Below are 19,129 nucleotides of genomic sequence, written 5' to 3'. Positions count from 1 at the left end.
TATTAATCTTGAATCAGAGCCATAGCACCAAAAGAGGGTTCGTATCAATCTGGTATCAGAGCCTATAGCCGAGGAAGGATCGTAACAAGCTGGTATCAGAGCCACCGTTCCTCGGACAAGCGCTTCCAATGACGATCACTCGATCTAATAGGAATACGGAAGAACCTAGCGTTCTATCCATGTTGGGGTCTATTTCCAAACAGATTGCCATCAACAAGCAAATAATGATGGAGATGATGCAGGAAATACGGGCATGGACGAAACCTTTTTCAACAAGCAAGGCAATCACAAGACAGCATTGGGAACCCTCCACAACATACCCAACATCCTCCACGGCCTCCCCGTTCATCACAAAAATAGGGGAAAGTTCGGCTATCCAGCAAGAGCGAGATTCTACACCTCGACCTATGGTCAGCCGCAACGAACTGCCACCGGCTACAATGAGATCCTCAACCATTGTAGCAGCCCTCGGAACCTCCACATCTTCCCATGCACCGGAGACCTCGTCGACAAACCGCGAAGTGCTGGCTACCCCACACCTGGTCGCTGGATATCCCTCATCAGGAATCCTCATCAGTGGTGAAGGAGATGATCCGAAATCGCGAATTTCGACACTTGGGCCGCCTTTCACTAGCTCCCTTTGCAACCATAGTGAGTCGGCAACTAAGAAGAAATCGCATATGGCCTCCAGCGATCTTCTACCATTCTCCTCGGTCAATCGACAGTCGACCACGACAGCTTCATCACCAGCGATGACGTTGCAGCTCCCTGCCAAGCTACCACTCAAAGGAGAAGGCCACGATCTTCCACCCATGGCAGCTGAAGGTGCAGATGTGGCTAGACATCGAGGAGAAGAAGTTGAGGAGCAACAACACGTGGAGGACACGAAGGCCGAAATCTCCCTCGACGCCTATTCGGGGACAGCCGCGCCAAAGACCTTGCGGGTGAACGGTGTAATCAAGAAAACCACAGTGAGAATCTTGATTGACACCGGGTCCACCCACAACTTCATTGACAAGAGGCTCCTTAGGAAGATTGGGCTCGAGTCGGAACCCACGGAAGGGTTCGATGTGACGATTGGAGATGGCACCACCTTGCGAGCAGATTCTATTTGTGGAGGTGCAGAATTGAAGGTGCAAGGCCAAATTTTCACATTGGATCTTTATCCATTGGCCTTGCAAGGTGCCGATATTGTTTTAGGGACCCAATGGCTTCGGAGCTTGGGGCCCGTGACCTTTGATTTTATAAGCCTCACATTGACCTTTTGGAGAGATGATCAGAGAGTGTTGTTGGATGGAAGTAAATCGCTGCTTGAACTTTCAAAAGAAAGGGAGCTCGCTTCTTTCTCGGCACCCACTTTTCCTTTCTTTTCAGATCTACGGAGAGCCAGTGCAGAGGATAGTGATCTGGTCCGACTCATGGAGGAATTGAGAGCGAACCCCTCAAGCAACCCCGAGCACGAGGAGCGCAATGGGTTAGTACTAGAGCACGGGCGAATCAAGGTACCCCGAAACGAAGAGCTACGGAGGCTATTGATGGCACACTTCCATGATACTCCTATAGCAGGTCATGAAGGGGTATTACGTACTTACAAGCGGCTGGCCCAAAACTGTACTTGGACTGGGATGAAGACGGACGTGAAGAAGTATGTGCGTGAATGTCAAATCTGCCAACGAGTCAAATCGGAGGCACTCAAGCCTAGCGGGCTACTGCAACCACTACCGATACCAGAGCGTATTTGGGAGGATATCTCCATGGACTTCATCGAGGGGCTGCCGAAAGTTCGAGGACAATCGGTGGTGTTTGTTGTGGTGGATAGACTGAGCAAGTATGCACATTTCATAACATTGTCTCACCCGTTTTCAGCAAAAAGGGTTGCTGAAATTTTTGTTCGGGAAGTGGCACGCTTGCATGGGATGCCTAGGACGATCGTGTCAGACCGGGATCGCATCTTCATAAGTGAGTTTTGGTCCGAGTTCTTCAGATTGCAAGGGACTCAAATCAATCTTAGTTCAGCTTATCACCCCGAGACGGATGGCCAAACCGAGGTGGTGAATCGTGGACTAGAGCAATACTTGCGATGCTTTGTGGCGGATCGACCAAAGGATTGGGTCAAATTTCTTCCCTGGGCTGAGTGGTCATACAATACCGCTCATCACTCAAGCATTGGCATGACCCCATTTGAGGCGGTTTATGGGCGCACTCCCCCTGTCTTGCGTGCCTACGATAGACTCGCGGCGACGGATAGGACTGAGCTTGACTTGGAGCTTGCTGATCGAGATGAAACATTGAGACGGCTCAAGACTCACCTAGCCACAGCACAAAACCGCATGAAGCAAACGCATGACAAAGGCAGACGTGAGCGAGAATTTGAGGTGGATCAATTGGTGTTCGTTCGAGCTCAACCGTATCGACAATCCACATTGAGGCCAATTTTGAACCAAAAGTTGGGATACAAGTACTATGGTCCGTACCGAGTGCTACAACGAATCGGTCCAGTAGCTTACCGATTGGACCTACCTGAAGGAACCAGGATACATCCCGTCTTCCATGTCTCGGCATTGAAGGCCCAGATCGGGCCTAACCATGTAGTGGGTTCGACCTTACCCGAACAAATGGAGGAAGATGGCTCCAATGAGCCGGTTCGAGTCCTAAGTCGTAGGAGAAGACGCCAAGGATCCAGATTAGAGACTGAAGTGCTGATTGAGTGGCTGGGCAAACCTACTGACGAGTCTACATGGGAGCTAGAGACAGACATCATGGATCGCTTCCCAAATTTCAAACCTTGAGGACAAGGTTGCGGAAGCGTGGTGGATTGATACGATTCGGACTTCACCGACGTCGTCTCGAGTTTGGATTGAGTTTTAGGATAAGATTGAGTTTTAGGATAAGATTGTGTTTTAGGATAAGATTGAGTTTTAGGATAAGATTGTGTTTTAGGATAAGATTGAGTTGTTGGTTAGCCTATAAAAGTATGTGTAGGGCAACCAAAATTATTATTGATTATTGAGAATTGAGTTTGCCTTGCCTCCTTCATCTTCTTCGCTCCCGTTCCCTCAATCTCCCCGGCGACGCCGCTTCTAATCTCCCTCGACAGGCCAATCACCCTAGTCCCTTAGGAGTGGCCCTCTTCTCCCCCTTCTTCCAATTTATCCATCGCTATCCCTAACCTTTCCATCATCCATAACCCTTCCACCATCACTTTTACACCGGTGCCACCCCATCAACACCGGCCCTCCACAATCCACCATTACCCAGGATTTCGTGCCTTCATCCACGGAATCCAAAAACAGAGTATCCTGACGTTCGTCCACTAATCGAACGATATTTCGAGATCCCCATCTCCGATTCGCCTGAAACTAGATCCGTTGGAAAGCTCTTTTCCGGGCCTACAACATATCAAAATTTCACAGCGATCCAACGGCGGGATATTTCGGGATCTGATCTCAAAGTTCCGTGCAAGATCGTATTAATCTTGAATCAGAGCCATAGCACCAAAAGAGGGTTCGTATCAATCTGGTATCAGAGCCTATAGCCGAGGAAGGATCGTAACAGGCTGGACATCAAGGAGAAGCTGAGGAGCAACTCGTGGAGGACATGATAGCCGAAATCTCCCTCCACGCCTATTCGGGGACAGCTGCGCCAAAGACCTTGCGGGTGAACGGTGTAATCAAGAAAACCACAGTGAGAATCTTGATTGACACCGGGTCCACCCATAACTTCATTGACAAGAGGCTCCTTAGGAAGATTGGGCTCGAGTCGGAACCCACGGAAGGGTTCGATGTGACGATTGGAGATGGCACCACATTGCGAGCGGATTCTATTTATGGAGGTGTAGAATTGAAGGTGCAAGGCCAAACTTTCACATTGGATCTTTATCCGTTGGCCTTGCAAGGTGCCGATATTGTTTTGGGGACCCAATAGCTTCGAAGCTTGGGGCCCGTGACATTTGATTTTACAAGCCTCACATTGACGTTTTGGAGAAATGACAAGAGAGTGCTGCTAGATGGAAGCCAACCACTGCTTGAACTTCCAACTGAAGGGGTCGCAAGGGAGTTCGCTTCTTTCTCGGCGCCCACTTTTCCTTTCTTCTCAGATCTGCGGAGAGCTAGTGCAGAGGATAGTGAGCTGGTCCAACTCATGGATGAGTTGAGAGAGAACCCCTCAAGCCACCCCGAGCACGAGGAGCGCGATGGGTTAGTACTAGAGTGAGGGCGAATCAAAGAATTATTCACGTCCGTCTTCATCCCAGTCCAAGTACAGTTTTGGGCCAGCCGCTTGTAAGTACGTAATACCCCTTCATGACCTGCTATAGGAGTATCATGGAAGTGTGCCATCAATAGCCTCCGTAGCTCTTCGTTTCGGGGTACCTTGATTCGCCCGTGCTCTAGTACTAACCCATTGCGCTCCTCGTGCTCGGGGTTGCTTGAGGGGTTCTCTCTCAACTCCTCCATGAGTCGGACCAGATCACTATCCTCTGCACTGGCTCTCCGTAGATCTGAAAAGAAAGGAAAAGTGGATGCCGAGAAAGAAGCGAGCTCCCTTTCTTTTGAAAGTTCAAGCAGCGGTTTACTTCCATCCAACAACACTCTCTGATCATCTCTCCAAAAGGTCAATGTGAGGCTTATAAAATCAAAGGTCACGGGCCCCAAGCTCCGAAGCCATTGGGTCCCTAAAACAATATCGGCACCTTGCAAGGCCAATGGATAAAGATCCAATGTGAAAGTTTGGCCTTGCACCTTCAATTCTGCACCTCCACAAATAGAATCTGCTCGCAAAGTGGTGCCATCTCCAATAGTCACATCGAACCCTTCCGTGGGTTCCGACTCGAGCCCAATTTTCCTAGGGAGCCTCTTGTCAATGAAGTTGTGGGTGGACCCGGTGTCAATCAAGATTCTCACTGTGGTCTTCTTGACTACTCCGTTCACCCGCAATGTCTTTGGCGCAGCTGTCCCCGAATAGGCGTGGAGGGAGATTTTGGCCATCGTGTCCTCCGCGTGATGTTGCTCCTCAACTTCTTCTCCTCGATGTCCAGCCACATCTGCACTTTCAGCTGCCATGGGTGGAAGATCGTGGCCTTCTCCTTTGAGTGGTAGCTTGGCAGGGAGCTGCAACGTCATCGCTGGTGATGAAGCTGTCGTGGTCGACTGTCGATTGACCGAGGAGAATGGTAGAAGATCGCTGGAGGCCATATGCGATTTCTTCTTAGTTGCCGACTCACTATGGTTGCAAAGGGAGCTAGTGAAAGGCGGCCCAAGTGTCGAAATTCGCGATTTCGGATCATCTCCTTCACCACTGATGAGGATTCCTGATGAGGGATATCCAGCGACCAGGTGTGGGGTAGCCAGCACTTCGCGGTTTGTCGACGAGGTCTCCGGTGCATGGGAAGATGTGGAGGTTCCGAGGGCTGCTACAATGGTTGAGGATCTCATTGTAGCCGGTGGCAGTTCGTTGCGGCTGACCATGGGTCGAGGTGTAGAATCTCGATCTTGCCGGATAGCCGAACTTTCCCCTATTTTTGTGATGAACGGGGAGGCCGTGGAGGATGTTGGGTATGTTGTGGAGGGTTCCCAATGCTGTCTTGTGATTGCCTTGCTTGTTGAAAAAGGTTTCGTCCATGCCCGTATTTCCTGCATCATCTCCATCATTATTTGCTTGTTGATGGCAATCTGTTTGGAAATAGACCCCAACATGGATAGAACGCTAGGTTCTTCCGTATTCCTATTAGATCGAGTGATCGTCATTGGAAGCGCTTGTTCGAGGAACGGTGGCTCTGATACCAGCTTGTTACGATCCTTCCTCGGCTATAGGCTCTGATACCAGCTTGTTACGATCCTTCCTCGGCTATAGGCTCTGATACCAGATTGATACGAACCCTCTTTTGGTGCTATGGCTTTGATTCAAGATTTATACGATCTTGCACGGAACTTTGAGATCAGATCCCGAAATATCCCGCCGTTGGATCGCTGTGAAATTTTGATATGTTGTAGGCCCGGAAAAGAGCTTTCCAACGGATCTAGTTTCAGGCGAATCGGAGATGGGGATCTCGAAATATCGTTCGTTTAGTGGACGAACGTCAGGATACTCTGTTTTGGATTCCGTGGATGAAGGCACGAAATCCTAGGTAATGGTGGATTGTGGAGGGCCGGTGTTGATGGGGTGGCACCGGTGTAAAAGTGATGGTGGAAGGGTTATGGATGATGGAAAGGTTAGGGATAGCGATGGATAAATTGGAAGAAGGGGGAGAAGAGGGCCACTCCTAAGGGACTAGGGTGATTGGCCTGTCGAGGGAGATTAGAAGCGGCGTCGCCGGGGAGATTGAGGGAACGGGAGCGAAGAAGACGAAGGAGGCAAGGCAAACTCAATTCTCAATATTCAATAATAATTTTGGTTGCCCTACACATACTTTTATAGGCTAACCAACAACTCAATCTTATCCTAAAACACAATCTTATCCTAAAACACAATCTTATCCTAAAACTCAATCTTATCCTAAAACTCAATCTTATCCTAAAACTCAATCTTATCCTAAGGTAAATCCAAACTTGAGACGATGTCGGTGAAGTCCGAATCGTATCAGAAAGCGGGTGGAGTGAGTTCGAACGCGGTTTGTGAACGGGGTTGTGAACGTGGTGAAGAGAATGTACTGTGCGTTCGAACGCACTGTGAACGCCTGCATCGCGTTCGCAAATACCGACAGGCACTTTCGATCGCGCGTTCGAACGCCTGCATCGCGTTCGCAAATCTAGAAGAGCGAACTCGGTGCGTTCGAACGCGGTCGGGCGAGTTCGAACGCGGTCGGCGAAAATTGTGTTTTAGGGTTAATTTGAGTTGTTGGTTTGCCTATAAAAGGATGTGTAGGGCAACCAAAATTATTATTGATTATTGAGATTGAGTTTTGCCTTGCCTCTTTCGTCTTCTTCGCTCCCGTTCTCTCAATCCCCGACGATGCCGCTTCTAACCTCCCTCGACCGGCTAATCACCCTAGTCCCTTAGGGGTGGCCCTCTTCTCCCCCTTCGTCTAATCTATCCAACACTTGCCCTAATCCTTCCATCAACCACAATCCTTCCACCATCACTTTTCACCGGTGCCACCACATTAACGCCGGTCCACCTTCAACCACCATTACCTAGGATCACGTGCCTCCATCCACGGATCCAAAACAGACCACCTGACCTTCGTCCACTAATCGGACGATATCTTAAGATCCCCACATCCGATTCGCCTGAAACTAGATTTTTTGGAAAGGTCTTTTCTAGGTCTATAACATATCAAAGTTTCACATCGATCCGACGGCAGCATCTTTTGTGATCTTATTTCAAAGTTACGTGCCAGATCGTATCAAGCTGGTATCAGAGCTCCATAGCCAGAGGCGTGATCGTAACAAGCTGGTATCAGAGCTCCATAGCCTAAAAGGAAGATCGTATCATTCAGCGTGTTCGAACGCGATCGGCGGGAATCTCTAGAATTAGGGTTACTTATAGCTATTAGGACTTGTTGGCTAGCATCTATAAGTATGTAGACGGTGGCCAAATTCATTATGGAATTGGATTATTAATTTCTTGCATCCTATCTTCTCTCTAGACTCTCTCCCTCCTGCCTCTTCACAACCTTCCATCTCTACCGTTGGCAAGGTTTCTCCTAACTTCTAATCTCCCACGTTTGTCGAGTCACCCATCTTCTTTGGGATCTCGACCACTTCGTTCCCTTTGTCTATATTCCTTAATCATATCCACCATCCACCTTCATCTCCATACCCATCCATAACCCTAACATCCACTCCACTCGTCACCACCACCATCACCTACGTTATTCCGTGTTTGCATCCCAGTTGCAATTCGAATCTGCGAAGGGTATAAATACGAAAGTTGTAGATCAGGAACTTACGAATCTAATCCACTTGGTTTCATTATTGTTTGACTACAGGAGAATATTTTCCCACTATTGCGTGGACTGATTCGTGTAATAAATCTAAATCTTGAAGGAATTGTTTTGTAGCCAACCTTTTGGTACAAAAACCCATTAGTCGACCTCGTTTGAACGTGATCGGCGAGAGTCCACTATTTTTAGGGTTAATAATTTTTATTTTAGCTTGTTAGCCTCTTAAGGTGTGGATGGCAACCAAAATTATTATGATGAATGAATATTGATTTCCATCTCCGTCTATCTTTTCTCTTGTTTCTCTACCCTAATCTCCCTCCTCCCTCTTTACCAACCCATCACCTCTACATTGGCAAGGTCTCATTTAACTTCTAATCTCTCTCATCTATCAAGTTCTCCCTCCTCCTTGGAATCTTGACCACTCCCCCCTCCCCCCCCCCCCCCCCCCCCCCCCCCCCACCTTCATCCTTATCCCTTAAACTCCATCATCATCCATAACCATATCATGACCTCCACCCGTCACCACCACCATCACCCCCACTATTGTGTATTTTCGGCCTAGTTGCAGTCCAAATCTATGAAGGGAGTAAATACGAAAAATGTAGATCAGGAAGTTACAGATCGATCACCCTTAGTTTCGTAATTTTCTAACTATAGGAGAATATCTTGTGAATATTTTTCATCAATTGCACGAACTTCTTTCCTGCATCCAATCCAGATATTAAAGAGGATGTTCCATATTTATCAAGTCTACTACTACCCACTCCACCCATAAGAAGAACTAAATCGATGCTGATGTTTCACTACAACTAGGCATTGATGATTCCTCGCGTTGAAGAGGAAGATATTTGGGCTGAACTGAATGATCTAGAGCCTCAGAGACTTCATCTTAGAGTTGCTGTGGTGAACCATAGAGGACGAAGGGCATTCCAAGTAGAGGACAAAGTAGAATCGGCTATCCAAGGTGGAATCATTTGCCTCAACTTTCCTTAATTTAATAGGTGGATCTACTCGATTAGTTCTCTCTAGAGGAATAATTCTTTGAGTACCAGCAAACACCAGTGGCTCAGAAACTATTACTGTCATCTTTTTATCCTAATGAGACCACCATATGATAGTACCAAGCCTTCGATTGAGCTCAACCATTCTAGACTGGGAATGAGTTCACGGAGGCAATATGCATTCAGTTTGGGCCTATTGATAATGAGGACATCGAAGCTGCCCTCACCAAGCTCACTCAAAAGACTATGGTGAGGGCATATCAAGAGAAGTTTGAACGCATAAGCGACCTATTCCAGGGCTTGACGAAGTTGCAATTGAAGAGTACCTTTGTAAGCAATCTTTGGCAAGATATCCACTACCCAAATAATGGAAAAGAAGCTAAGTGAGCTTTGGAATACGGCCAGGGGGTGGCTGGAATGTGTCAAAGGCCAGAGCCACCACTCGACAAATCGCAACGACGTAAATGGCACTGACGAGTCTTTCAGAGATAGCAAGGGTTCTCTCCCTTCAACGACTTATTTCAGAAGTGAGGGGACCTTCTAGAGTCCCTATTAAGTGACTCACATAAGCCAAGTGGACGATAGAAGAGTGAAGTGGCTTTATTTCTATTGTGATAAAACATACAAGCAGGGACACAAATGTGCTTGACCAACGATAATGACGATGGTGTTAGATAATGTTGCTGAACTAGAGAAGGAGCTTTTAGATGAAAAGATTGTTGTTCAAAGACCTCCAAAAAACATCAAGGAAGTGCAAGACAAAATCTTGGTCCATGTTTATCCGGGATTCACTACAATGGCTACTCTCCAAGTTAATGACATTGAAAGCATGCATAACTTTATGGATGAGAAAGTGGTCTAGAGGATGGGCTTGACATCGGAGCCAATCTTAGGCTTCAACGTGATGATTGGAGATGATATTGCCCTTTGAGCAAATAATGTGTGCAGATGGTAATCTTGAACATCCAAAAACATGCCTTGGAATTGGATCTTCACCCATTAGCTCTCTAGGGAGCAAATGTCGTGTTAGGCACCCAATGGCTCTATGGCTTGGGTCTCGCTATATTTGACTTCAATTATATGTGGTTGGAATTTAAGTTTAAAGGGTGACATGTGTAGTGGAATGGAATTCAATGAAGTACTAGCGCCAATTTGCACTCAATGGTTGGTCTACCCTAAATCGGGTGTCACGAATACTTATTACAGATGTTCGGGTTGCCTAAATCCCCTTTGGCTGAGGGAGACACAATAGATTTGCCTTGGCCACCGGCAGTTCCACTCAAGGCCATGGTGAGCGCAACATTATCAAGAAGAATTTGAGTTAAATCGGTTTATCCGAGTTAGCTCCTCTTCCAGGTCCAGATCTATATAATAATGATACGATTCGGACTTCACCGACGTCGTCTCGAGCATGGATTCGGACAAGCGCTTCCTATGACGACAACCAGATCTATGGCTGCACGGAGAGATGATGAAGAAGAGATTCTCCCAGTAGAGGAGGGAGAAACGGTTGCGGGGACTTCCACCCGTGGAACCGCCCGATCTAATCAGAATACGGAAGAACCTAGCGTTCAAGCCGTGTTGGGGTCTCTTTCAGAGCAAATGGCCATCAACAACCAAATGATGATGGAGATGATGCGGGAACTACGGGCGACAAGGGAAGCAATGGAGAACGGGAAAGCACCATCGACCCCACGACGCGAGTCCACCCCCTTGAACCCACCGCCACCGGTTCAGCCTTTGCAACCACAAGAGCCGCTGCTACAACCACCCTATGGGCAGAGGCAAGCAAGGATGGTTACACCAGGTCCAGTTGCAGGTGAACCCATCCGACGTGCGAACCACTACGGAGACCGCCTTGGAGATCAAGATCCGTGGGCGGGTCAATACGATCCGGAACCACGGCAAGTTAATCAAAACCGAAGGAGAGATCATCAACCCTTCATGGTGCATCCTCCCCCGGTTAGACAAGGACTTGGACATGATCCAGAACGAGACAACGACATCCGTGGACTAGTTGTGCGTCTCGAATTCCCCAAGTTCAAAGGTGGCGATCCGATCGATTAGTTGTATAGGGCGGAGCAATTCTTTGCATACCAAGGAACGGCGGAAGAGTACAAGGTGACGCTTGCGAGCTTCCACCTTGAGGATGCGGCGCTTCATTGGTTTCGAGCAGCCAATGCCACTGAGGCTATCGAAACTTGGGCTGAATTTTGCGCCGATATCACACGGCGATTTGGAGCATCGGGATATGAAGACTTTGATGCTCTCCTCTCAAAGACGGTGCAAAAGACCACGGTTGGGTCATACCAAGAAGAATTTGAGAGAATTAGTAGCCAATGTCATCCACCATGGACGGATCAACAACTTCGCAGCACATTCATCTCCGGGCTGCGGGGTGATATACAAGCGGATGTGAGGGCTTTAAGGCCTAGAACCTTAAAGGAGGCCTTCGAAGATGCGGTGCTTATGGAAGATAAACATAGGGCCATGAAGATACACCTGAAGCAGAGTTGGACAAGCCAAGGAAGCCGCAATCAAGCTCAACCAAACATAGCGGCGGGAAATACTATCGGAGTACCAAAAGTTGCTGCTACAGTGGTACCTCCTCGAGCACCCTTAAAGCCATCCCAAGATGTGAAGTATGCACCTAGAGGTCCGGGACGAGCACTCACACCAGCCCAAGTAGAAAAAAGAAGAGCCAAGGGCCTATGCTTCCGTTGTGATGAGAAGTTTGTACCCGGGCATCGCTGCGCTAAACCGATGGGATCGGTGATGCTAATCGATGGATTGGAGGAAGCTGAGGAGGAGTTTGCAGCTGAAAGTGCTGATGTGGCTGGACATCAAGGAGAAGAAGCTGAGGAGCAACCCGTGGAGGACATCATAGCCGAAATCTCCCTCCACGCCTATTCGGGGACAGCTGCGCCAAAGACTTTGCGGGTGAGTGGTGTAGTCAAGAAAACCACAGTGAGAATCTTGATTGACACCGGGTCTACCCACAACTTCATTGACAAGAGGCTCCTTAGGAAGATTGGGCTCGAGTCGGAACCCACGGAAGGGTTCGATGTGACGATCGGAGATGGCACCACATTGCGAGCAGATTCTATTTGTAGAGGTGCAGAATTGAAGGTGCAAGGCCAAACTTTCACATTGGATCTTTATCCGTTGGCCTTGCAAGGTGCCGATATTGTTTTGGGGACCCAATGGCTTCGAAGCTTGGGGCCCGTGACATTTGATTTTACAAGCCTCACATTGACGTTTTGGAGAAATGACAAGAGAGTGCTGCTAGATGGAAGCCAACCGCTGCTTGAACTTCCAAATGAAGGGATCGCAAGGGAGCTCGCTTCTTTCTCGGCACCCACCTTTCCTTTCTTCTCAGATCTGCGGAGAGCCAGTGCAGAGGATAGTGAGCTGGTCCAACTCATGGAGGAGTTGAGAGAGAACCCCTCAAGCCACCCCGAGCACGAGGAGCGCGATGGGTTAGTACTAGAGTGAGGGCGAATCAAGGTACCCCGGAACGAAGATCTACGGAGACTATTGATGGCACACTTTCATGATACTCCTATAGCAGGGCATGAAGGGGTATTACGTACCTACAAGCGGCTGGCCCAAAACTGTACATGGACAGCGATGAAGACGGACGTGAAGAAGTATGTGCGTGAATGTCAAATCTGCCAACGAGTCAAATCGGAGGCACTCAAGCCTAGCGGGCTGCTGCAACCACTACCTATACCAGAGCGTATTTGGGAGGATATCTCCATGGACTTCATCGAGGGGCTGCCGGAGGTTCGGAGACAATCGGTGGTGTTTGTTGTGGTGGATAGATTGAGCAAATATGCTCATTTCATAACATTATCTCACCCGTTTTCAGCGAAAAGGGTTGCTGAAATTTTTGTTCGGGAAGTGGCACACTTGCATGGGATGCCTAGGACGATCGTGTCAGACCGGGATCGCATCTTCATCAGTGAGTTTTGGTCCGAGTTCTTCAGATTGCAAGGGACTCAAATCAACCTGAGTTCAGCTTATCACCCCGAGACGGATGGCCAAACCGAGGTGGTGAATCGCGGACTGGAGCAATACTTGCGATGCTTTGTGGCGGACCGACTAAAGGATTGGGTCAAATTCCTTCCATGGGCTGAGTGGTCATACAATACTGCTCATCACTCTAGCATCGGCATGACCCCCTATGAGGCGGTTTATGGGCGCACTCCCCCTGTCTTGCGTGCCTATGATAGACTCGCGGCGGCGGATAGGACCGAGCTTGACTTGGAGCTTGCTGATCGAGATGAAACATTGAGACGGCTCAAGACTCACCTAGCCACAGCCCAAAACCGCATGAAGCAAACTCATGACAAAGGCCGACGTGAGCGAGAATTTGAGGTGGATCAATTGGTGTTCATTCGAGCTCAACCGTATCGGCAATCCACATTGAGACCGATTTTGAACCAAAAGTTGGGTTACAAGTACTACGGTCCGTACCGAGTGCTACAACGAATCGGTCCAGTAGCTTACCGGTTGGACCTACCTGAAGGAACCAGGATACATCCGGTCTTCCATGTATCAGCATTGAAGGCCTAGATCGGGCCTAACCATGTGGTGGGTTCGGCCTTACCCAAACTAATGGAGGAAGATGGCCCCACTGAACCGGTCCGAGTTTTAGGCCGTAGGAGAAGACGCCATGGGACCAGATTAGAGACTGAAGTGATAATTGAGTGGCTGGGCAAACCTACTGACGAGTCTACCTGGGAGCTAGAGTCAGATATCATGGATCGCTTCCCAAATTTCAAACCTTGAGGACAAGGTTGCGGAAGCGTGGTGGATTGATACGATTCGGACTTCACCGACGTCGTCTCGAGCATGGATTCACTTTAGGAGTGTTTTTATTTCATGTATTAGTGTTTAATTTCCATTATAATAAGTTTTCTATAAGTCGCGTTCGAACGCGGGTGGAGTGAGTTCGAACGCGGTTTGTGAACTGGGTTGTGAACGCGGGTGAAGAGAATGCACTGTGCGTTCGAACGCAGTGCGTTCGAATGCACTGTGAACGCCTGCATCGCGTTCGCAAATACCGACAGGCGCGTTCGATCGCGCGTTCGAACGCCTGCATCGCGTTCGCAAATCCAGAAGAGCGAACTCGGTGCGTTCGAACGCGGTCGGGCGAGTTCGAACGCGGTCGACGAAAATTGTGTTTTAGGGTTAATTTGAGTTGTTGGTTAGCCTATAAAAGGATGTGTAGGGCAACCAAAATTATTATTGATTATTGAGATTGAGTTTTGCCTTGCCTCCTTCGTCTTCTTCGCTCCCGTTCTCTCAATCCCCGGCGACGCCGCTTCTAACCTCCCTCGTCCGGCGAATCACCCTAGTCCCTTAGGGGTGGCCCTCTTCTCCCCCTTCGTCTAATCTATCCAACACTTGCCCTAACCCTTCCATCAACCATAACCTTTCCACCATCACTTTTCACCGGTATCACCCCATTAACGCCGGTCCTCCACCATCCACCATTACCTAGGATCACGTGCCTCCATCCACGGATCCAAAACAGACCACCTGACCTTTGTCCACTAAATGGACTATATCTCGAGATCCCCAACTCCGATTTGCCTGAAACTTGATTTGTTGGAAAGCTCTTTTACGAGGGTACAACATATCAAAATCTCACGTCGATCCGACGGTAGCATATTTTGGGATCTTATTTCAAAGTTACATGCCAGATCGTATCAAGCTGGTATCAGAGCCTTAGCCTCAAAGAGAAGATCGTATCAAATAAATCAAAGCCTAAGGAGCTAGCTGGGATGGATCAACGATGATTGAGCTCAACTTCAAAGGGGCTCAAAAGACATGAGCTGAACTAGCAATGTCGGTTCCGACAATAAGCAAGTTGAAAGAGTAATTCATCCACCCATCACTTTGAGGATAAAGTCGAGTAAAAGCATGGTGGAATGATGTGATCCAGATCAGACTGAACCACTGCCAAGTTTCATTGAGGCTGATCAAAAACTAGAAGCTGAATTTCAAATTCTTTGGGATGTATCGGATTGTGGAACAGATCGAGGTAGTAACATATTGCTTGGAGTGATGGGTTCTTGTACCAAAAGGTCAGCTACGGAACAATTCTTTTAAGATTTGAATTTATTGTAGAAAACAGTCTGCGCGACCGTCGGAAAATATTCGTACAATATTTTTTTGTAGTAAGAAATTACGAAACCAAGTGGATTAGATTCGTAACTTCTTGATCTATAACTTTTGTATTTACACCCTTCGCAGATTCGAACTGCAACTGGGACGAAAACATAGAATAACGTGGGTGATGGTAGTGGTGACGGGTGGAGTGGATGTTAGGGTTATGGATGGGTATAAAGATGAAGGTGGATGGTGGATGTGATTAAGGGATGTAGATAACGGGAATGAAGTGGTTGAGATCCCAAAGAAGAGGGGTGACTCGATAGACGAGGGAGATTAGAAGTTAGGAGAGACCTTGCTAACGGTAGAGGTGGAAGGTTGGTGAAAAGGGATGAGGGAGAGAGTCTAGAGAGAAGATAGGATGCAAGAAATTAATAATCTAATTCTATAATGAATTTGGCCGCCATCCACATATTTATAGAGGCTACCCAACAAGTCCTAAAACAATAAGTAACCCTAATTCTAGAGGATTCCTACCGATTGTGTTCGAACGCACAAAAGACGTTCTCTGTATGTGCGAACGCGATGCAGGCGTTTGAACGCGGCCGACCGTGTTCGAATGCACTTTTCACGTTCTCTATATTTGCGAACTTGATGCAGGCGTTCGCAAGGGCGTTCGAACACGACTCCTCCTATGTTCAAATGCGACCTACAGAAATGTTATTTTAATAAAAATAAATAACCAATGCAGTAAGAAAAGATCCTAACTAAATGTATCAGCCCACCATGCTTCCCCCACCTTACCCTCAAGGTGAAAACTCGGGGAAACGCTCCAAAATGTTAGTCTCCAACTCCTATGTCGCCTCATCGGATGGCTTACTAAGCCACTCAACTAGAATCTCCATCTCCAATCTGGTACCATGTCATCGTCGGCGCCTAGCAAGTACACGAACTGGCTCTACAATCTCTATCTCCTCCGATGGCTCCAATAGAACTGATCCAACGACCTCATGATCTCCAAGCCGCTCCCTCAGTAATGAAACATGGAAGATAGGATGCACTCTCGACCTCTCCGGCAGCTCCAAACGATATGCAACCGGACCAATACGGTCTAACACCCGAAATGGACTAAAGTAGCAATGCGCTAACTTTTGGTTACGCATCGGACGTAAGGTCACCTGTCGATACGATTGCACCATCACAAACACCCAATTACCTATGTCAAACTCCTACTCCCTATGGATACGATAATAAACTTGCTTCATACGGTTTTGAGCAAGTTTAAGATGAGCACGCAACCTCCTCAATGTAGCGTCTCTACCCATCAAAGCTAAGTCCACCTCCGTTCGATCTGCAGATGCCACTGGATCATAAGCGCATAACGTCGGAGCTATGCGTCCATACACCACCTCAAATGGAGTCATGTCAATGCTGCTATGGTAGGCGGTGTTGTAAGACCACTCCGCCCACGGTAAGAACTCTAACTATCGTCTTGGCATCTCTCCAACATGACACCTCAAGTACTGTTGAATGCCTCGATTGACCACCTTAGTTTGGCCGTCCGTCTATGGATGGTAGGCCGAACTGAAGTTCAATCAAGTCCCCTGTAATCTGAAAAACTCCGTCTAAAAAGTCACTCATAAATATACGATCACAATCCAAGACAATCGTGCGTGGCATGCCATGTAACTGAGCAACATCTCTAACAAAAATTTCAGCCATCGACTTGGCTGAAAATGGATATGGCAATGCCAAAAAATACGCATACTTGCTCAATCTATCAACTACCACAAAGATAACGGAATAACTATGTACCAGCGAAAGACCCTCTATGAAATCCATAGAAATGTCTTCCCAAACACGGTCTAGTATAGGTAAAGGCTGAAGTAATTCGGCCAATTTTAATGTGGTTGCCTTAACCCTTTGACAGATTTCGCAAGTACGGACAAAACTCCTCACATCCCGCCTCAATCCTAGCCACGTGCAACTCTGTGATATCCTCCTATAAGTCCTCAAGACACCCTCATGACCACCCTCTGGAGAATAATTGGTGAATATTTTCCCTTGGTTGCGTGGACTGCTTCCTACATTAAATCCAGATCTTGAAGGAATTGTTCCATAGCCTATCATTGGTATCAAAGTCTATCTTTTGGTACCGTCAAACCTATCATAGTCTTATTTATTCTACAAGATATTAGTCTACCTTAGTATATCCCCAATTAATTTTCTGATCACACTATCTATATCTGTTATATGATGATTATCTCATAAATAGTTTTCCAACATAATGCTTTGTCCTTGAGTCATTTTGTTCGTCATTGTAGAATATTTTTTTAAATAATATAAAATAAAATATATAAAAAATGAGTTGTCTATTTTAAAAAAATTAGTATTGCCGAAACTTGTTAGAGATCAATTCGAACAAAATTTGAATCCATTCGAGCGAGATAGATCCATTCAAATAGAAATTTTCCAAGAGAAAATTTTATCTAATGTTCAAAATTCATTCGAATGCTAGGTATCATTTTGAATAAGATGTGTCCTATTATAAAAGAAGAAAACCTATTTCGTCTCTAAAACTCTTTAAATAAAGAGGGAAAGAGCATCTAAAAGTAATTAATAATAATCATACCCTTTGACCCTCTTTTCTTCATATAAAATCATTGATCTTAATTTTTCTTTTTGATCTTTAGATTAGTGATTGGTCTCAAGTTCCTTGAAAGTATAGTACTTCAAAATTTGATAGTGAAGGCATTACATCCTAGAGATAATTTCTAAGAGTACATTTGTACTTAGATGAGGAAATTAATTTTTAAAAGAAGCTACCAACATCTTGCCTTATCAACCCAAATTTCTTTTTAAATTCCACTCTACTTCACAAATTCCCCTAATAATTAAGATAATAATTTTTCTCATTATGGAGTCTTCAATGCTCAAGACTACTATACAAAAAGAGAGGCTAAATCGTTTTAGAGATCGTCTACCAACTCACCATATTAAAAGTGTTTTATGTAATTATAACTCTTTTTCTAACGAAAGGAGCATTTGAAGGTGAATACAGCTACAAATAAAGGAAATAAATTGATGACGATTATATTTGCTGCTATACCATTCTCAACTCAACAACAAATCCATTGTTCGATGAATTTTTCAAGTACACAATATATAGAGGCTAGCCAACAAGCCCTAAAGTAACCCTAATTCTAGAGGATTCCTACCGATCGCGTTTGAACGCGCCCGATCGAGTTTGAACGCGATCGAACACGCTCGATCGCGTTCGAACGCACAAAACACATTCTCTGTATGTCTGAACGCGATACAAGCGTTCAAACGCACAATATGCATTTTCTGTATTTCAGAACCTAGTGCAGGCATTCGCAAGGGCGTTTGAACGCAACTCCTCCTGCGATCGAACACGATTTACAGGAATTTTATTTTAATAAAAATAAACAACTAATACAATAAGAAAAGATCTTAACTAAATGTATCAGCCAGCCCACCAAGCTTCCCTCACCTTCCCCTCAAGGTGTGAAGTCGGGAAACTCTCCAAGATATCAGTCTCTAACTCTCATGTAGCCTCATTAGATAGCTTGCCAAGGCACTCAACTAGAATCTCCATCTCCAATCTCATAGCATGTTGTCGTCGGCGTCTAGCAAGTACATGAACTAGCTCAACGATCTCTATCTCCTCTAATGGCTCTGGTAGAACTGATCCAATGACCTCATGATCTCCAGTCCGTTCCCTCAGCAATGAAAATTGAAGATCAGATGCATTCTTGACCCCTCCGGCAGCTCCAAACGATATGCAATCGAATCGATACACTCTAACACCCGAAACGGACCAAAGTAGCGATGTGCTAACTTTTGGTTACGCATCGAACGCAACGTCACCTGTCGATATGGTTGTACCCTCACAAACACCCAACTGTAGATGTTGAACTTCTGCTCCCTGTGACTGTGATCATAAACTTGCTTCATACGGTTTTGAGCAAGTTTAAGATGGGCACGCAACTTCCTCAATGTGGCGTCTCTATCCATCAAGGCTAAGTCCACCTCCGTCCGATCTGTCGATGCCACTGCTGTGCATCCATACACCACCTCAAATGGAGTCATGCCAATGCTACTA

Source organism: Typha angustifolia, chromosome 2 (assembly GCF_048772165.1).
Source record: "Typha angustifolia cultivar Huaian chromosome 2, ASM4877216v1, whole genome shotgun sequence".
Classification (NCBI taxonomy): Eukaryota; Viridiplantae; Streptophyta; class Magnoliopsida; order Poales; family Typhaceae; genus Typha; species Typha angustifolia.
This window is presented reverse-complemented; position numbering follows the sequence as displayed.